This window comes from Mesoplodon mirus (assembly GCF_964341445.2).
Source record: "Mesoplodon mirus genome assembly, chromosome: 7".
In the NCBI taxonomy this organism is placed as follows: domain Eukaryota; kingdom Metazoa; phylum Chordata; class Mammalia; order Artiodactyla; family Ziphiidae; genus Mesoplodon; species Mesoplodon mirus.
In genome coordinates this window covers 109447191-109468163 of record NC_138983.1, presented here as the reverse complement: position 1 = coordinate 109468163, position 20973 = coordinate 109447191, and positions in this window count along the sequence as shown.

The following is a 20973-nucleotide window of genomic DNA, read 5'->3' as shown; positions in this document are numbered from 1 at the left end:
TTAGAGAAAAGAGGTAAGGGCAATAGTACAGCAAGTGTGAGGAGAGGAATAGCAAAAAGAAAGCTTAGTGGCAAAGACATTTATTAAAATTAATAGTTTCTAAATATTCAAAAGTTTACATATACAAATGATTTAACAGCTATTCAGGTACATTTCCTAAATGAATGCACATCCATTTTCATAATGGAGTAGTCTCCAGAATATGTTAATGCCATTTTTGTCTTTCCTATTTTTTGAAAATATGGGGAATGAAAAATACAGTATCAAGATCTGAATCCTAGCTTCACCATTTAGTAACTATACATCCTTGAGAAAAACATTTACCCTTTCCAAGACTCAATTTCTGCTTTTTAAAAAATATTATTTCGTAAGTTTTTTATTAGGATTTAAGTGAAAACTGCATTGATTATTTTCCTCTCCACTGCCACCTCTGTTCCCAGTCTCAGCCAATGGTAGCACCAATAATCCAACTGTCCCAACCAGAAACTTTGGCATTATTGTTGACTGTTCCCCAGGGCCACCAACCCCACATGGCACCTTTGTGGAATTTAGGAAAGTTTCCTCCTTCCTCCTGGTGGACTCAGGCCATGCCAGAATACACACTCAGGGGAACTGGGTTCAAATTAGCTTTCAGCATCCACTCATTTCCTGGGCAGTCACCCTGTACAAGGCAACACCTGCAGAACTGAGTACAGCATTCTTGTTTTCCTTTGCCTCAATGTCACATCCCAGCACTCCCCCAAGTGCTATTATTATTGTTTTTCAAACATGCTTTGAGCCTGTACACTTCTTGCTACCCCCAAAGCTCCTCTTCTTAGGACTACTAACCCCTATAACATGGGTGATTTTTAACAGCTTCCTCACTATCTTTGGTCTAACTTCCTCTATAACCTACCATGCAGCCAGAATGAAACTTTCCAAAGACAAATATCAATCACCTATATCTCTACTAAAAACCTGGCAATGGCTTCCCATTGCCCTAGAAAAAAGTAGAGGGTACTTCCTGGGTGCCACTTCACAGAAATACAAGGTCCTTCATGAGTGATTAGTTCTCTGCTTACTTCTCTGGATTCCTTTATCAGCACTACCCACTGATTGCACTGCTTTTCAGCTTCATGAAAATTGTTCTGATTCCTCTGCTTCTCTGTGCATGCTGTTCCTTTTCAGAAAACTTCAATCTCTTCCTTTTAAAAAAAAGTTTATCAAAATATAGTTGACATACAGTATTATTTTAGTTTCAGGTATACTACATAGTGATTTGACATTTACATACATAATGAAATGATCAGCACAATAAGTCTAGTAACCATCCATCCTCATACAAAGTTATTATAATGTTATTGACTATATTCCTTATGCTGTATATTACATCCCATGGCTTATTTATTTTATAACTGGAGGTTTGTAACCCTTAATCTCCTTCATGTATTTTGCTCACTCCCACCACTCTCCCTCTGGCAACCACCACTCTTTATCTATGAGTCTGTTTTCATTTTGTTTTGTTTGTTTGCTTTGTTTTTTTATATTCCACATATAAGTGAGATCATGCAGTATTTGTTTGTCACTGTCTGACTTATTTCACTTAGCATAATACCCACTAGATTCATCCATGTTATTGCAAATGGCAAGATTTCATTTATTTTTAATGTCTGAGTACTAGTCAATATACATATTTATATATGTATAGAGAATACATATATTTGCATACATATATATGTAAAGAGAATATATATATTCTTTTTATTCATTCATCTGTTGATAGACATTTAGCTTGCTTCCATATCTTGATAATTGTAAATAATGCTGTAATGAACATTGATGGGCGTATACATTTTTGCATTAGTGTTTTTGTTTTCTTCAGGTAAATACACAGAAGTAAAATTGCTGGATCCTATAGGATCCAGCAATTTACAATCCCAATTTTACAATCCCATCAATAGTGCACAAGGGTTCCCTTTTCATCCCTTTTCATCATCACCAACAAGTGTTTGTTTGTTTTTTTTGATGATAGCCATTCTGACAGGTGTGAAATTGTTTCTCATTGTGGTCTAGATTTGCATTTCCTTGATGATTGGTAATTTTTAGCATCTTTTCATGTGTTGAGTGGCCATCTGTATGTCTCCTTTGGAGAAATGTCTATTCGGGTTCTCTTCCCATTTTCTAATCAGATTTTTTTTGATGTTCAGTTGTATGGGTTCTTTGTATATATTACATATTAACCCCTTATCAGATATATCATTTTCAAATATCTTCTCCCACTTATTAGGTGGCCTTTTCATTTTGCTGACAGTTTCCTTTGCTGTGCAAAAGCTTTTTAGTTTGATGTTATCCCATTTGTTTATTTTTGCTTTAGTTTCCCATGCCTGAGGAAACTGATTTAAAAAAATATATTGCTAAAACCAATGTCAAAAGTGTAATGCCTATGTTTTCTTCTGGGAATTTCAGATCTTATATTTAGTCTTTAACCATTTTGAATTTGTTTTTGGACATAGTGTAAGAAAGTATTCCTGTTTGATTCTTTTGCATTTAGCTGTCCAGTTTTTCCAACACCATTTATTGAAAAAGCTGTCTTCTCTCCATGGTATATTCTTTCCTCCTCTGTTGTAAATTAATTGACCATATAAGTGTGGGTTTATTTCTCAGCTTTGTATTCTGTTCCACTGATCTATGTGTCTGTTTTTGTGTCAGTACCATACTGTTTTGATTTCTGTAGTTTGTGTACTAAAGTTTGAAAGCAGGGAGCATGATTCCTCCAGCTTTGTTCTTTATCAAGATTGCTGTGACTAACTGGGGTCTTTTGTGGTTCCATACAAATTTTAGGATTGTTTATTCTAGTCTGAAAAATACCTTTGGTATTTTGATAGGAATTATATTGAGTCTATATATTGCTTTGAGTAGTATGGTCATTGTAACAATATTAATTCTTCCAAAGCATGAGCAGAGCGCATCTTTCCATTTGTTTGTGTAATCTTCAATTTTTTTCATCAGTGTCTTTTAGTTTTCATAATACCACTCTTTTACCTCCTTGGTTAGATTTATTCCTAGGTATTTTATTCTTTTTAATGCAATTGTAAATGGGATTGTTTTCTTAATTTCTCTTTCTGCTAGATTGTTATTAGAATACAGAAATGCAACAGATTTCTGTACATGAGTTTTGTATTATGTAATTTTACTGAATTATTGTATTAATTTTAACAGTTTTTTGGTAGCATCTTTAGGATTTTTTATTTATAGTATCATGTCATTTGCAAATAGTGACAATTTTATCTCTTTCTTTCCAAATTGGATTTCTTTTATTGGGTTTTCATGTTTGATGCTGTGGCTAGAACTTCCAATACTATGCTGAATAAAGTAATGAGAACAAAAAGCAGGGTATGGACTGGGAGAAAATATTTGCAAATAAGACCAATAAAGGCTTAATTTCCAAAGTATACAAACAGCTCATAAAACTCAGCAACAAAAGAAGAAACAACCCACTGGTCATAGTAATCTCCTATGATCTTTTGAATTTCTGTGGTGTTGCTTGTAACTTCTCTTTCCTTTCTGATTTTATTTATTTTGGCCTTTCTGTTTTTTTCCTGGATGAGTCTGGCTAAAGGTTTCTCAATTTTTTTTATCTTTCAAAGAAACTGCTCTTAGTTTCATTTAACTTATTTCCAATCTGACTTATTATTTTCTGCTTTCTACTAACTTTGGGCTTTGTTTAGTCTTCCTTTTCTAGCTCTTTTATGTGTAAGGTTAAATAACTTAATTCAGATTTTTCTTGTTTCCTTAGGAAGACTTGTATTTCTATGAATGTCCCTCTTAGAACTGCCTTTTCTGCATCCCATAGATTTTACAAAGTTGTGTTTCCTTTTTCATTTATCTCGAGGTATGTTTTTTTTTTTTTTTTTTTTTTTTTTTTTTTTTTTTTTTTTTTTTTTTTTTTTTGCTGTACGCGGGCCTCTCACCGTTGTGGCCTCTCCCGTTGCGGAGCACAGGCTCCGGACGCACAGGCTCAGCGGCCATGGCTCACGGGCCCAGCCGCTCCGCGGCATATGGGATCCTCCCAGACCGGGGCACGAACCCGTATCCCCTGCATCGGCAGGCGGACTCTCAACCACTGCGCCACCAGGGAGGCCCTCGAGGTATGTTTTTTTTATTTCCTCTGATTGTTTTAGTGACCCATTGGTTGTTTATTTCATGTTGTTTAGACTCCATGTGTTTGTGCATTTTACAGTTTTTTTTTTTCTTGGAACTGGTTTTAAGATTCACACATTTGTGGTCAGAAATGATTCTTGATATGATTTCAATCTTCTAAAATTTACTGAGACATGTTTTGTGACCTAGCATGTAACTATCCTAGAAAATGTTCTATGTGCCCTTGAAAGGAAGGAGTATTCTGCTGTTTTTGGATGGAATGTTTGTAGATATCTCTTAAGTCCAACTGGTCTAATGTGTTATTTAAGGTCACTGTTTCCTTATTGATTTTCTGTCTGGATGATCTATGCATTGATGTAAGTGACGTGTAGAGGTCCCCTACTATTATTGTATTATTATCAATTTCTCCCTTTATGTTTGTTAATGTTTACCTTATATATTTAGGGGCTTTTATATTAGATGTATATATGTTAACTAATGTTATATTCTTATTGTATTCATTCTTTTAACATTATATAATGCCTTTCTTTTTCTTTTTTATAGAGTTTGCTTTAAAATCTACTTTCTCAGATATGAGTATTGCTACCCCAGTTTTTTTGTTTCCGTTTGCATGAAATAACTTTTTCCAACCCCTCACTTTTGGTCTGTGTGTGTCTTTAGCTCTGAACTAAGTTTCTTGTAAGCATCATATAGATCAATCTTGTTTTTTTTTTTTAATCCAATCAGCCATCCTATGTCTTTTGTTTTGAGCATATAGTCCATAGACATTTAAAGTGATTATTTATACTATGTACTTATTGCCATTTTCTTACTTATTTTCTGTTTGTTTTTATAGTTATTCTCTGTTCTTTTCTTTTTATCTTAGTTTCTTCCCTTGTGGTTTGATGATTTTATTTAGAGGTATGATTCTGTTCCTTTCTCATAGTTTTTGTGTATCTATTGTAGGTTTTTGATTTGTGGTTACAATGGGATTACCACATGTATGCCAATATGTTGACCTATAACTATATCTATTTGTTTTAAACTGATAGACATTTAATTTCAAACACATTCTAAAAGGCATACATTTTTTTACTACCCTTCCCCCATTTTGTATTTTTGATGTCATATTTTATATTTTCACGTTTATCCCTTAACTGTTTATTGTAGTTATAGTTGATTTTTACAATTTCTCTCCTTTAATCTTTGTACTAGCTTATTTAAGTGGTTGATCCATAGCCTTTACATATATATTTCCCTTTACTAGTGGGAGTTTTCTTTTTCTATAAATTCTTCTTGTTGTACTTTTTCTTTTCCACTTAGAGAAGACCCTTAACACTTCTCTTAGGGTTGCTTTAGTATTGATGAACTCTCTTAGTTTTTGTTTGTCTTAGCAGTTCTTTATTGCTTCTTCAATTATAAATGATAAACTTTCTGGGTATTGTCCTAGGTTGCAAATTTTTCCCTTTCAGCACTTTACTTTTTAAAAATTCTTGTGCAACTCACTTTAAAAAAATATTTTATTGAAGTATAGTTAATTACAATGTTGTGTTAATTTCAGCTGTACAGCAAAGTGATTAAGTTTTATATATATATATATATATATATATATATATATATATATATATACACATATTATATATTTTTCATATTCTTTTCCATTGTGGTTTATCACAGGATACTGAGCGTAGTTCCCTGTGCTATACAGCAGGACCTTGTTGTTTATCCATCCTATATATAACAGTTTGTGCCTGCTAATCTCAAACTCCCAACCCTTCCCTCCCTCCCTCCTCCCCCTTGGAAACCACAAGTCTGTTTTCTATGACTGTTGGTCTGTTTCTATCTTATAGATATGTTCATTTGTGTAGTACTTTAGATTCCACATATAAATGATATCGGATGGTATGTGTCTTTCTCTTTCTGACTTACTTCATTTGATATGACAATCTCTAGGCCCATCCATGTTGCTGCAAATGGCATTATTTCATTCTTTTTTTGGCTGAGTAATATTCCATTGTGTTTGTGTGTGTGTGTGTGTGTGTGTGTGTGTGTGTGTGTGTATATATATATATCCCACATCTTCTTTATCTATTTATCTGTTGATGGACATTTAGGCTGTTTCCATGTCTTGGCTATTGTGAATTATACTGCTATGAACATAGGGGTGCATGTATATTTTTGTATTAATTTTGTCTGAATATATGCCCAGGAATGGGACTGCTGAATCATATGGCAACTTTATTTTTACTTTTTTGAGGAACCTCCATATTGTTTTCCATAGTGGTTGTACCAATTTACATTCCTACCAACAATATAGGAGGGTTCCCTTTTCTCCACACACTCTCCAGCATTTGTTATTTGTAGATTTTTAAATGATGGCCATTCAGACCATTGTGAAGTGGTACCTCATTATAGTTTTGATTTGCATTTCTCTAAGCAATGATGAGCATCTTTTCACGTGCCTATTGGACATCTGTATATCTTTTTGGGAGAAAAGTCTATTTAGGTCTTCTGCCCATTTTTCTATTGGGCTGTTTGGTTTTTTTTGTTATTGAATTGTATGAGCTGTTTGTACATTTTGGAAATTAAGCTCTTGTTGGTCACATCATTCGCAAATATCTTCTCCCAGTCCCTGTTCATTTTGTTTATGATTTCCTTTGCTGTGCAAAATCTTTCAAGTTTGATTAGGTCAATTTGTTTATTTTTGCTTTTATTTCTTCTCCTTGGGAGAGTGACCCTAAGCAAACATTGTTATGATTTATGTTAGAGAATATTTTGCATATGTTCTCTTCTAGGAGTTTTATGTTGTCTTGTCTTACATTTAAGTCTTTAAGCCATTTTGAGTTTATTTTTTGTATATGGTGTGAGGGTGTGTTCTAACTGCATTGATTTGCATGTGGTTGTCCAACTTTCCTAACACCACTTGATAAAGAGACTGTCTTTTCCCCATTGTATATTCTTGTCTCCTTTGTCGAAGATTAATTGACCATAAGTGTGTGGGTTTATTTCTGGGTTCTCTATTCTATTCCATTGATCCATATGTCTGTTTTTGTGCCAATACCATGCTGTTTTGATTACTGTAGCTTTGAAGTATTGTCAGAAGTCTGGGAGGGTTATGCTTCCTGCTTTGTTCTTTTTTCTCAGGATTGCTTTGGCAAGTTTGGATTTTTTATGGTTCCATATAAATTTTAGGATTATTTGTTCTAGTTCTGTGAAAAAAGTCATGGGTAATTGGATAGGTATTACAATAAATCTGTAGATTGCTTTGGTTAGTACGGTTATTTTAGCAATATTAATACTTCTGATCTAAGATCATGGGATATCTTTCCATTTCTTTGAATCATCTTCAATTTCCTTTATTAATGTTTTGTATTTCTCAGCATATAAGTCTTTCACCTCCTTGGTGAGGTTTATTCCTAAGTAGTTTTTGATGCAATTTTGAAGGGGATTGTTTGTTTACATTCCCTTTCTGATATTTCATTGTTAGTGTAAAGAAGTGCAACAGATTTCTGTATGTTAATCTTGTATCCTGCTACCTTGCTGAATTTATCAGTTCTAGTAATTCTTCCATGGAGTCTTTAGGGTTTTCTATATATAGTATATGTCATTTGCATATAATGACAATTTTACCTCTATCTTACCAATTTGAAGAATTTTTATTTCTTTTTCTTGTCTGATTCCTGTGACTAGGACTTCCAATACTGTGTTGAATAGAAATGGTGTGAGTGGGCATCCTTATCTTGTTCCAGATTTTAGCAGGAAGGCTTTCAGCTTTTTACCTTTGAGTATGATATTGGCTGTGGGTTTGTCATAAATAGCTTTTATTATGTTGAGATATGTTCCCTCTATACCCACATTCATAAGGTTTTTTTTTTAACATGAATGGATGTTGAATTTTATCAAATGCTTTTTCTGCATCTATTGAGATGATCATGTGGTTTTTGTTTTTCTTTTGTTGATGTGGTGTTTCACATTGATTGATTTGCATATGTTGAACCATCCCTGTGACCCTGGGATGAATCCAGCTTGGTTGTGGTGTATGATCTTTTTTACGTGTTGTTGGATTCAGTTTGCTAATATTCTGTTGAGAATTTTTGCATCTATATTCATCAAAGATATTGGCCTATAATTTTCTTTTTTGGTAGTGTCTTTAGTGTTAGTGTCAGGGTGATGGTGGCTTCATAAAATGTCTTTGGGAGTATTGCCTCTTATGCAATCTTTTGGAAGAGTTTGAGAAGTATCAGTATAAGTTCTTCTTTGTATGTTTGGTATTCACCTGTGAAGCTGTCTGGTCCTGGACTTTCGTTTGAAGGGAGTTTCTTTTTCTTTTTTTTCTATTACAGATTCTATTTCACTTCTACTGATCAGCCTGTTCAAATTATCTATTTCTTCTTGATTCAGTTTTAGTGGGCTATATGTTTCTAGAAAGTTGTCCATTTCTTCTAGGTTGTCGAATTTGTTGGCATATAATTGTTCATAGTATTCTCTTATGGTTTGTTGTATTCTGCAACATCAGTTGTTATTTCTCCTTTTTTTATTTTTTTTGGGGGGTGTACCCTCTCTTTTCTTCTTGGTGAGCCTGGCCAGAGTTTTGTCAATTTTGTTCATCCTTTCAAAGCACCAGCCTCTGATTTTGTTGGGGTTCTTTTCTATTGCTTTTTAAATCTCTATTTTATTTATTTCCTCTCTTATCTTCATTTTTCCTTCCTTTTGCTGAATTTATATTTTATTTGTTCTTCTTTTTCTAATTCTTTTAGGTTGTAGGTTAAGTTGTTTATTTGAGGTTTTTCTTGTTTTTTGAGGAAAGCCTGTATTGCTATTAACTTCCCTCTAAGAACTGTTTTTGCTGCATCCCATAGATTTTGTATCATTTTGTTTCCATTGTCATTTGTCTCAAGCTATTTTCTAACTTCCTCTTTGACTTCATCATTGACTCATTGGCTTTTTAGTAGCATGTTGTGTAGTCTCCATGTAATTATTTTTTCTCATTCCTTTTTCTGTGGTTGATTTTTAGTTTCATGCATTTGTGGTCAGAAAAGATGCTTGAAATAATTTCTATACTCCTAAATTTGCTGAGGCTTGCTTTGTGCCCTAGTATGTGGTCAATCCTAGAAAATGTCCCATGTGCACTTGAAAAGAATGTATATTCTTGTTTGCTTGGTGTAATGTCCTGAAAATATCAATTAAGTGTAACTGTTCTATTGTATCCTTTAGGGTCTCTGTTGCCTTGCTGATTTTCTGTCTAGAAGAACTGTCCATTGATGTGAGTGGGATGTTAAAATCTCCTACTATTACTGTATTCCTGTCAGTTTCTTTTTTATGTCTGTTAGTATTTGTTTTATGTATTTGGATGCTCCTGTATTGGGTGCATATATACTGAGGAGTGCAATATCCTCTTTCAGCACTTTAAATATATCATGCCACTCTTTTCTGGCCTGCAGTTTCTGCAGAAAAATCAACTAATAGCCTTATGGGTTTCCCTTGTATGTGACTCTTTGTTTTTCTCTTGCTGCCTTTAGAATTCTCTTTTTAACTTTTGCCTTTTTAATTATGATATATCTTGGTGTTGATCTCTTTGGATCTACCTTGTTTGGGACTCTGTAATTCCTGTACCTGGATATCTGTTTCCTTCCTTAGGTTCTGGAAGTTTTCAACATAATTTCATCAAAAACATTTTCAACCTCTTTCTCTCTTCTCCTTCTGGGACCCGTATACTGTGAATGTTAGTATGTTTGCTGCTGTACCAGAGGTTCTATAAACTGTCTTCATGTTTAAAATGTGTTTTTCTTTTTGCAGTTCTGGTTGGGTAATTTCCATTATTCTGTCTTCCAGATCATTTATGTGTTCTTCTGTATCATCTAGAGGGCTGGTAATTCCTTCTATTGTGTTTTTAATTTCACATATTGTATTCTTCAGCTTTGACTAGTTCTTCTTTACATTTTCTAGTCCCTTGTTAAAATTCTCATTGGGTTTATATATTCTTTTCCTAAGTTCAGTTAGCATTCTTATTACTATTGCTTTGAACACTTTATCTGGTAAATTATTTAGCTCCTATTTCGTTGGTTATTTTTTCAGGTTTTTTTTTCTTGTTCTTGTTTTGAAGCAGATTCCACTGTCCTTCCATTTGTTTAACTTTCTGTCTCTATGAAATGAGGTGAAACAGTTACTTATCCCAGTCTTGAAGGTATATCCTTATGTGGGAGCATCCCTATGCAGTCTGCATGTGCCTTTGGTGGCAGAGGTGGATCTGAAGTGAGCATGGGTCACGTCTTCCCCTAAGCTGTCAGCCTGGTGGGAGGTGGGGCTGGAGATGGAGGGGCTACAGCCTGAGCCATGTGTGATCTGGGGTTTCTCCTGTGCTCAATGGCCATCAGTGCCCTATTAGGTGCAGAGTGGAGTCCCAAGGTGCTGGAGCAGAAGCCCTGAAGGTTGGGTCCAAGCTGGCCCCATTCTATCTAAGTGTGTGCTCTCTCCACTCCCAGCAAGGCACCTTCACCCTAGTGGTGAGCAGTGCTGAAGGAACTGTGGCCAGAGCAGGCACCCAGTGTGGGCCAAGGCATATACTGGGACAGTTCCAGCATGGCAGTCAGAGCTCAAGAAAGCTCACAATCCACCACCTCAATGAGTGCCTGCAATGGCTGCCCTCACCCCATTCATTGCACTGCTGTGTCTGAGCCAGCTCCATCCCCCCAGGTGTGCACTCTCCTTGGAATGACAGTCTTTGCCCTAGAGAGGAGTGGTGCTGGAGCTAGAGGGGCTGGAGGGGATGCTTGGCCCCTGCTGAGACTCACACTGGGGTGGTCATGGTGAACCAGCCAGAGTCCTGGCAATTTCAATATCTTTCCTCCATCCTGTTCCCAGGAGGAAACAAGCATGTGCATTCACTTCACAAGCAGAATCTAGGTTTCTTACAGCCCTCCTGTAAGTCCCACTGGTTTTCAAACCAGCCAAGAGGACTTGTCTTCCCATTGTCACACCCCAGGGTTGGGGTGTCCAATATGTTATTTAAACCCCTCACTCCTCAGGGAGGTACTCTAGGCCATGATATTCCCCTCCTCTTCTGTGTCCTCTCCTATAGATGCATGTCCTAACTGGATCATTTCCCTTCCTACCCATTTACATGTGAATCTTTCTTTACAGCCTTGGTTGTAGAAGAGTCTTTCTGCCAACCTCCAGTTTGCTTTCAGTGAGAATTGCTCCACAGGCAGATGTATTTTTGATGTGTTCATGAAGGGAGGTGAGCTCAGCATCCCCCTACTCCTCCATCTTGATCTCTTCTGTGGTCTTTTATTTTCTGCATAGAGAAGTCCCTTTAATATTACTTGTAAAGCCAATTTAGTGGTGCTGAACTTTTAAAGGTTTTGCTTTTCTGTGAAACTCTTTATCGCTCCTTCAATTCTAAATAATAAACTTGCCAGGTAGAATATTCTTGGTTGTAGGTTTTTCCCTTTTGTCACTTTAAATATATCGTGCCATTCCCTTCTGGCCTCCAAAATTTCTGCTTAAAAGTCAGGTTAGCACCTTATGGAAGTTCCCTTATATGTAGCTAGTTGCTTTTTCTTGCTGCTTTTAAAGTTCTCTCTTTGTCTTTAATTTTTGCTATTTTAATTGTCATGTGTCTTGGCATGGATTCATCTTGCTTGGGACTCTCTGTGATTCCTGGACCTGGATGTCTGCTTCTTTCTCAAGTTTGGAAAGTTTCAGCTATTATTTCTTAAAATAAATTATCTGCCTTTTTCTTTCTCTCTTCTTCTGGGACCCCTATAATGCAAATGTTAGTATGCTTGATGTTGTTGCAGAGGTCTCTTAAACTATCATCATTTTTTTAAATTATTTTTTCTTTATTCTGTTCAGCATGGGTGATTTTCACTACTGTGTCTTCCAGATTGCTGATCTGTTTGTATCATATAAGCTACTCTTCACTCCTTCTTGTGTATTGTTTATTTCAAATATTTTATTTTTCAGCTATGTTTGGTCCTTTATATTTTCTACTCTTTGTTGAAATTTTCTGTGTGCATTCATCCTTCACCTGAATTCACTGAGCATCTTTATGATCATTATCATTTTTATCATCATTACAATCATCTTTATTGAAGTGCTTAATGGAGTGTTTATCTCCACTTTAGTTCTTTTCTGAGGTTCTGTCCTGTTCCTTCATTTGGAACATATTCCTCTGTCTCCTCATTTTGTCTAATTCTATATGCTTATTTCGATGTATTAGGTAGGTTGGTTTTGTTTCTCAATCTTAGAGAAGAGATCTTACGTAGGAGACGTTCTATGGGGCTCAGGAGCACACTCCCTTCTGGTCACCAAAGCTATATGTTCTAGGGCTGTTCCCTATGTGAGCTGTATGTGCTCTTCTGTTGCAGTGGGACCAACTACTATGAGCATGCTGGTAGGCAGGCTGGCCCAGGCTCAGTTGGCTACAAGGCTGTGCCTCATGTGGTGCTTGCAGGCCCACTGGAGAGCAGGGCAGTATCCTTCATGGCTGATGTAGGGTTGCTGCAGGCCCATTGCTGAGCTGGGCCAGGTCCCTGCACAGCTGTCTGTGCAGGTCGGGGGATGAGGGCTGGGCATGGGACTGGTGCTATCCTGCTGGAGGGTGGAGTTAAATCTCTTAACTTAGCCAACTCCTGCTTATATTTCATATCTCGGCTTAGATATCACTTTTTCTGGTAAACTTTCCCTGATTAAGTAGTTTGGGCCTCTCATCTATGTTCTTCTTTGCCCAACACTATCATTTTCTTTCTATAATATAGCATATTTAACTGTCTATCTTCCCAAATAGGCAGTAGTTCTGTGTTGTACCCACATACTAAGATGATCTATCTTTGAACTGAACTCAGGCATTTTTCTCTTCCGTCAGCTCAAAGGTGTGAGTTGATAAAGAGGGGCTGGTGCAAGTGGTGGATAACATAGGGGATCTGGACTATTTGTTCATATAGCTTACTTGTATTCTCTGATACTGATCATTTTCAGTCTTGGATGAACCATTTCCATCCTATGATGGGGTTGTTCCTGGCCCAACCTTATGACTTGCTGGGTCTGACAAAACCAAGATCATGATGAGTAGTCCTGAGTGTCTTAGTGCCCCACAATCAAATGTCCCCTCTACCAGAGCCTGGTAGTATGCTAGAAGTTGTTCTCCAAAAGACAATCATTCTCCAGTGCAGATCATATGGCCTTGTTCATGAATACCAAGGTCTGTGTTGTTTTCCCACTGCAACTTGCCATAAATACAGCAGGACACTTATACCTCAAACATTATAAGGTTTTCAAGGTGTTTCAGCTCCTCAGAAACAGGGCTGCTTACACTGTAGCCTATACCTTCTACAAAGCCCTTTCCTATTTGGGGCCTGTTAAAGTGTAGCCTTTCTCATTCTCTAGTATATGGACCAGAAAAATATTCTTATATGTGAAATACGCTACATCTAGAACCTGAAAAGTCTAACAAGACTGTCATTTTCTTTGTATTGGGAGATAAAATATGAAATGATTTGTCCTTTACTTTGCTTTTTTTCCCTTTCTTTTTAATTTAAACTTTATTGGAGTATTGTTGATTTACAATAATGTGTTAGTTTCAGGTGTACAGCAAAGTGAATCAGTTATATATATACATATATCCACTCTTTTTTAGATTCTTTTCCCATATAGGCCATTACAGAGTATTGAGTGGCCTTTACTTTGGATGGATGTCCTGGTATGCCTCTGACAACTCGATCCCAAAGAATTTCTCTGATGTAGTGAGATCCTGAATCTTCATAGAGTTCGTCTCCTGCCCTCTCAAGCACATGTATCTCACATAGACTTCCAATGTGGGATGCAATTCTTGCTTACCTGGCCTAATTAACTTGACATTATCAAGATAACAGTTCACGTCTTCAGACTATATTTTGACAGAAAGTGAGGCAAAACTGTTAAATGCAGATTCTTGTACTTTCCATAAATAAAAACTGTTTCTGATTCTCTTTTCTGATATAGAGAGAAGATAATAAATTTGCCAAATCAATGGCTGCATACCATGTGCCTGAGGGCATGAAATCTGCCGAGCAAAGATATCACATGTGGAATGGTGGCTACAGGTTGGACTGCTACTTGGTTACATGTATGATGGTGAACTGTCATCCTCCAGGATCCATCTAATTTCTTCAGGGTCCACACAGGGAATTAGATAGATATATATCCAGGAGCATTACTCCAGCATCATTTAGATTTTTAAGGATGGCATTAGTTTCTGCTATCCCTCTTACTTTGGAATATTATATATATATATATATATATATATATATATATATATATATATATTTAATTCACTAATTTGGCCAGGAATGAAAGGGAGACCATTGAAAAATGTTGCATCTGGCCTTCTCCCACTATGATAGCTCTACCTGAGAGGTTAAAGATTCAATGCAGTGCTTGCACCAACTATCAAATATGCCTATTCAAATTATAACTTCAGTGACCAGGGAAATGACAACCAAGTGAGTTCGAGGATCTCAAAGGATTTGCTTTGAGCTGGACCTTGGTCAGGACTCCATTTATTCCCTGGATCTCATAAGCATCCATGTGGGTCAGGGGTGGAATTTGACACTTTGAGTCTCTGGATATTGATATCAACTCAGACCTTACGTCTAACAAGCCTCAAAATATTTTTGTATTACTCATTCCCTGTATGCATTTAACCTAGAACATGACTGTTTCTCTCTTTGGAGAACGATCTTCTCCTTGGAGAAACCTACTATTGCTGTGAAATCACCAGGTCCTTCATCCTTAGAATCCATGCTCTTCTTCAATCATTGGGCTCCAGGTCCAAACACTGGCTCTGGTCCAAAAACTTGTCCAGTGATTATGGACTGACTTTTTGTTGGGGAAACTGCACTCAGTCTCCCTCACCATACATCCTTGATTTCTTCTGAGGATATAAGTTGAGCAGTACCCTTGTTGGCTGTGCACTTGTTTTTCCCCTAGCATACTGATTCTATTTAGAATCTCCATAATGGTCTGTGAATCATACCCCCTTGGCTGCCACTCTAGCCTTGCTGGTCTGTTTTTTTTTAAATATGTATTTATTCATTTATTTATTTGGCTGTGCCGGGTCTTAGTTGTGGCATGCAGGATCTGGTTCCCCGACCAGGGACAGAACCCAGCCCCCCTGCATTGGAAGCGTGGAGCTGGATCACCAGGGAAGTCCCTGACCTTGCTGGTCTTTATGACAATTATACTCAACTGGCTTCTTAAAGTTAAGTGCTACCATTTGTCCTCAGTTGTTTTGGGTCCTGTCATCCCCATTGCTGTCGATGAGCCTCGTTTTACAATGGTCTCTCCTACCATCAGCCCTGGCCTACAGAGGAGAATCGCCTCTCAAATTTTTAGTGATGTTGGTGCCCTTCCTGTAAGTACATTCCTTATAGCCTTAATAAATGGTATATCCTCTGACCCTTCCTCCTTGGAGGAATCCACCTTCTCTTAAGCTTCAAATAATTTTCATAAATAGTTTTCCAAGCAAAATGAATGATTACAGGAGTTATAACACCATAAGAAATAAGGCATCATGAACAAGAACCAGCAGAAATAGAAAAAAATTCAGCAAGACTTTAGATATTGGAAATTACCAGATGTGAAATATAAAACAAGCATCCTATTATGTTTAAGAAAATGAATGATGAATTTGAAAATACAGAATGAGAAACTATAAAGAATGAGTTATATATTTGAAAAAGAAACAACTAAAACTTATGGGAATGAAAAAATTCAAGAATTAGAAAAAAAACTAATAAAACCGAATTATAAGGATAAAATACTAGGTTTAAATAATAAGACCTAATCTCATGAGTTTTCCAGGCTTACATAGTCTATCCACTCTACATGCCCACTTTCTTGATCTTTAAATCCCTTATTCCACCACAGGAAACCTGGCATTTCAACCTCACTTAGCATGAACCACTGCTTTCCCCATGCTTCTAGAAGTCAGTCTAATAGCAATTCCTCACCATCACCTAGGGTCCTGGCTAGGGTAAAAACTTTGCATATTCGGGTGTACTCCCAAGTCATTAAACTCTCTTTTCTTCATTCCTACGTGCCTGCCTTTTTGCTCAAGCACCCTCAGAATCCAGTCTCACATGTACTTCTCTGGCTCCTGCCTTTCCAGACTAGGGAGGCTATGCAGCTCTTTTGGGTGTAGTCCCTTTCCTCCCTTTTCAGGCTCAGCTGGATTATGCTATTATGTCATTCTAATTAATTATATTTGTAGTGGTGAGGGGGGCATGTCTTCAATCAAAGGTGAGTGGGTACAGAGAAAGGTGGCCAGTTCTGCAGGCTCAGAGGTTTCAGGGAAATCTAGGAATTTAAGATTTCTGGGGCAACAAGCCAGATGTTCTCACTACATATATCAAGTTCCTATTCCTCCACAGCAGACTTGCATTGCTGGGAGTTTAATCTTCACTGAAGTTTAGGTACTCTGATGATTATGTATTATGTCTGACCTCCCTCTGCAGGAGATAAAGGCCACTTTGTATGTTACAAAGGAGGCCTACTGGCTTGCACACTGGCTTTCAATTGGCTGTTAATTGGTCTTAGTCATTTGTAGTCTTTTTTTTTTAGTGTGTCAAGTGAAATAAGTAATAGCCATCTGATTTCGCTGTCCTTATAATTACTTTTCTCTCATACTTTTTGAATGCTTGATATATAGATCCAGCTAGTTCGTTCTTCCACCAATTTACCAACCCAACTTAATGCCAGCAAAAGTTTTAACTACTTGGACCATCACCATATGCCCAGGGCTGTCTGTGCTCTATCTATTTCCAGTGATGGAGTTGATTGACACTGTCAGCCAGGCATCAACTGATTTCACTCTAAAACCTAATCACCTGCTTTCTCAGATCATTCTAGGCACCAATTGTTGCAGAGTGAGTTCTCTGGAAATCAGAATCTGATATGAGGTTTCTCACACAGAATGTTTATTAGGGAATATCCTAATATCAATATCTGTGGGAGAGAGGGGGAGGATATCAGAAGTGAGCAGAGGGAGAAGTTCATCTGTAATGCAGGTTCAACAGCAGACTTCACAAGAAAATGCTGGAGCGGAAATGGCTCATGAGAGTTGTCCTGCACTGAGCAAAAATGGTCAGACCTTTATGCCACTGTCTTAATCAGTAAGTGGATGTGGGCCAACACGGGAAGAGTGTGAACTTGGGCAGGGGGCCTCTCTGCAACTTTGTCAATCCAGAAGGGTTGGTAGCTTAATGCTGTTTGCTAACAGCACTCCCAGCAGTTAAAGCAACTGGTCCTTTATTAAATGGAGATCTGGGAGCATGCCAAGGAGTCCACCACAAAGGAGAGCCAGTTTTCAAACCGAGACAGTCTGATTCAAGGGTTTTTACTCTTAATCTCTATACCATACTCTCTGTCTACAAGGTGCTAGGCATTTCTAACACTTAGGCATACAAGAAAATTAAAGCACAGCAGAGGCCTGCTGCTCACCTAATATAATCTGAAATTGAACCTTAATGTTCTTTTTTTTTTTTTTTTTTTGCAGTTCTTTTTTTTTTTTTTTTTTTTTAAGAACCTTAATGTTCTTAAAACCAAAAGTTTATGGATCATTTAATTTCTTCTATACCATACAAATATCATTTGTCCTACTGTGAAATTTTAAAACAGTGCTCATGGAGTAATTTCCATAATTTTAAGTGAAAATCTGTGGATTTTTAGCTCTAATGCCAAATGTTAGATAACATCAATAAAAATAAATAAATGTAAGTCATGTAATGTTCATGTAAGTCATGAACAATGTGATTCTGAAACACTCCATAAAAAATAGAAATTTGGTTTCTGAACATGGCTTATCTGGCATAGTAGCAACATAAGCAAGCATTCATTAAGTATACTTACAAAGACGAAGCATGGCAAATCAAACAGGATTTGCAATTTGAATTTTAACTCCTCTTTCTGTCATTTATAGTCCACAGGAAGATGGCTTAAATCAACCTTTCTAAACCCTGATCTTCTATTATAGTTTCTTTTATCATACCCATGCTTGGCCCAATGGGAACTACATTCACCAATTCCCTGAAGATGCCCCACAATTTCCTACTTTTCCTGTGTTTTTTGCTCATCTTATTCCCTTTGCTCTACTTTGTACCTCTACCCATTTTGCCAGTTAAACATATTTTGTCCTATATCAACTTGAAACGTCATTTATCTTTCAACACCTATCTCAAACTCCACATTTTCCATGAAGTCTTTCCTTGAACCTATCAATCAAATCACAGATACCATACATTCACTGCCTCCAATGTGCCAAGTATTTTATGTATAATCCTTAGATCAACCTCACACGATTGGTTTTATTTTCAATTTATTTATGGGGATATAGTCCTCACCTACTTTGCCCAAAGTCACACAGCTTAGAATGACCAACCATCTTGCTTGGGATTCCAGGAATTCAGGAGTGGACTTTTAGTGGTAAAACTGGACTGAGAAACTTCTCCAGATATTGAAATTTCAGTGCTGAAACTGACAAGACTGAGTGGTTTCTCAGAATGTAAAACCTTCAGTGTTAAAGTTAGTATTGTCTCCTCTAAGAATTTCTGTTTTTAATTCCTATGACATCTTTTGAAAATTCTTTCATGACAGTTGTTATATCTAGCATTGTGGCATAATTATCTGTTTACTTGCTAAATTTCCCCCAAAAAGCTCCTTAAAGAATGGGGCTATGGATCTCAGATTGCAATTAGTATAGGATTGTATACTTGGTCCCAGTACATTTCTGTTCTCATCACCTATTTCTTCACCTTCTCAGAGGCCTATCCTGACCACCTTATTTAAGTCTGCAACCTACCTTCTCACCCCACTCTCCCAAGCCCCTTAGGCTGCCCCAATTTTCCCTTCAGACATAGCACTATGACTTCCTAACATTCACGTCACGCACTTATTTATTACTAGCATTTATTGTCTGGCTCTTCTTGCTATGACATAAACTCCACAAGGGCAAAATCTTTTGTTCACTGTGGTATTCCAAGAACCTAAATCAGTACCAGTAATATAGAATATTTTCTGTAAATATTGGTAAATGAATGAATGAATTAGGTTATTTTATTATATGCATAAATGCACAAGAACTGAATGGGTCAGGAATGTATCAGAGTCATGAATAATGCAAGAAATTCATAGAGAATATGTCAGGATGGGGGTTTCCTCTTAGCTAAAATTCAGTGCATTTATAGATGACACTTTCTTCCTCCTCAGCCTATAAAGACAGGTGCTCCTATCCATCTCTAGAACTGCACTGTTCAATACTGCAGCCACTACCTATGCAACACCTGAAACGTGGCTAGCCTGAATTGAGATGTGATGTATGCATAAAATACACACCAGATCTCAAACTCTGAGTATGAATAAAAGTAAAATATCTTATTAATATCTTAATCAATATGAAAATATTGATTACATATTGAAATGGTGATTTTTGATATGTTAGGTTGTCTTAGTCTATTTGGACTTCTATAACAAATTACATAGACATGGTGAATTTTAAACAACAGAAATTTATTACTCACAGTTCTGGAGGCCAGGAAGTCCAAGATACATATATCGACAGATTTGATGTCTGGTGAAAGCCTGCATCCAGGTACATAGACAGCCATATTCTCCCTGTGTCCTCACATGGAGGAAAGGGACAAGAGTTTGCTGAGATCTCTTTTACAAGGGCAGCAATCCCATTCAACAGGGCTCTGCCCTTATGACCTTGTCATCTGCTGAAGGTCCCCATCCCTCCCATCAATTTTGGGGTTAAGACTGCAACATGAATTTTGGGGTAGACACAAACAGTTAGTCTATGGATAGACGAAATTAATATAAAACAAACAAAACATTGGGCTAAATTAAATTTCACCCACTCCTTTGTACTTTTCTTTTTTGTTCTTGTTGTTGTTATGTAGCTTTTCTCTTTTTTTAAAAACATCTTTACTGGAGTATAATTGCTTTACAATGTTGTGTTAGTTTCTGCTGTATAACAAAGTGAATCAGCTGTATGTAAACATATATTCCCACATCCCCTCTCCCTTGTGTCTCCCTCCCACCCTCCCTATCCCACCCCTCTAGGTGGTCACAAAGCACCGAGCTGATCTCCCTGTGCTATGCAGCTGCTTCCCACTAGCTATCTATTTTACATTTGGTAGTGTATATTTCTCAATGCAACTCTCTAACTGTGTCCCATTTTACACTTCCCCATCCCCGTGTCCTCAAGTCCATTCTCTACGTCTGTGTCTTTATTCCTGTCCTAACCCTATGTTCATCAGAACCAATTTTTTTCTTTTTTAGATTCCATATATATGTGTTAGCATGAAGTAATTGTTTTTCTCTTTCTGACTTACTTCACTCTGTATGACCAACTCTAGGTCCATCTACCTAACTACAAAGAACTCAATTTCATTTCTTTTTATGGCTGAGTAATATTCCATTGTATATATGTGCCACACCTTCTTTATCCATTCATCTGTCGTTGGACACTTAGGTTGATTCCATGTCCTGGCTATTGTAAATAGAGCTGCAATGAACATTGTGATACATGACTCTTTTGTGTTTGTTTGTTTTTGCAGTATGTGGGCCTCTCACTGTTGTGGCCTCTCCTGTTGTGGAGCACAGGCTCTGGACGGGCAGGCTCAGTGGTTATGGCTCACGGGCCCAGCCGCTCAGCGACATGTGGGACCTTCCCAGACCAGGGCACGAACCCGTGTCCCCTGCATCAGCAGGCGGACTCTCAACCACCGCGCCACCAGGGAAGCCCTCCGTGACTCTTTCTGAATTATGGTTTTCTCAGGGTATATGCCGAGTAGTGGGATTGTTGGGTCATATGGT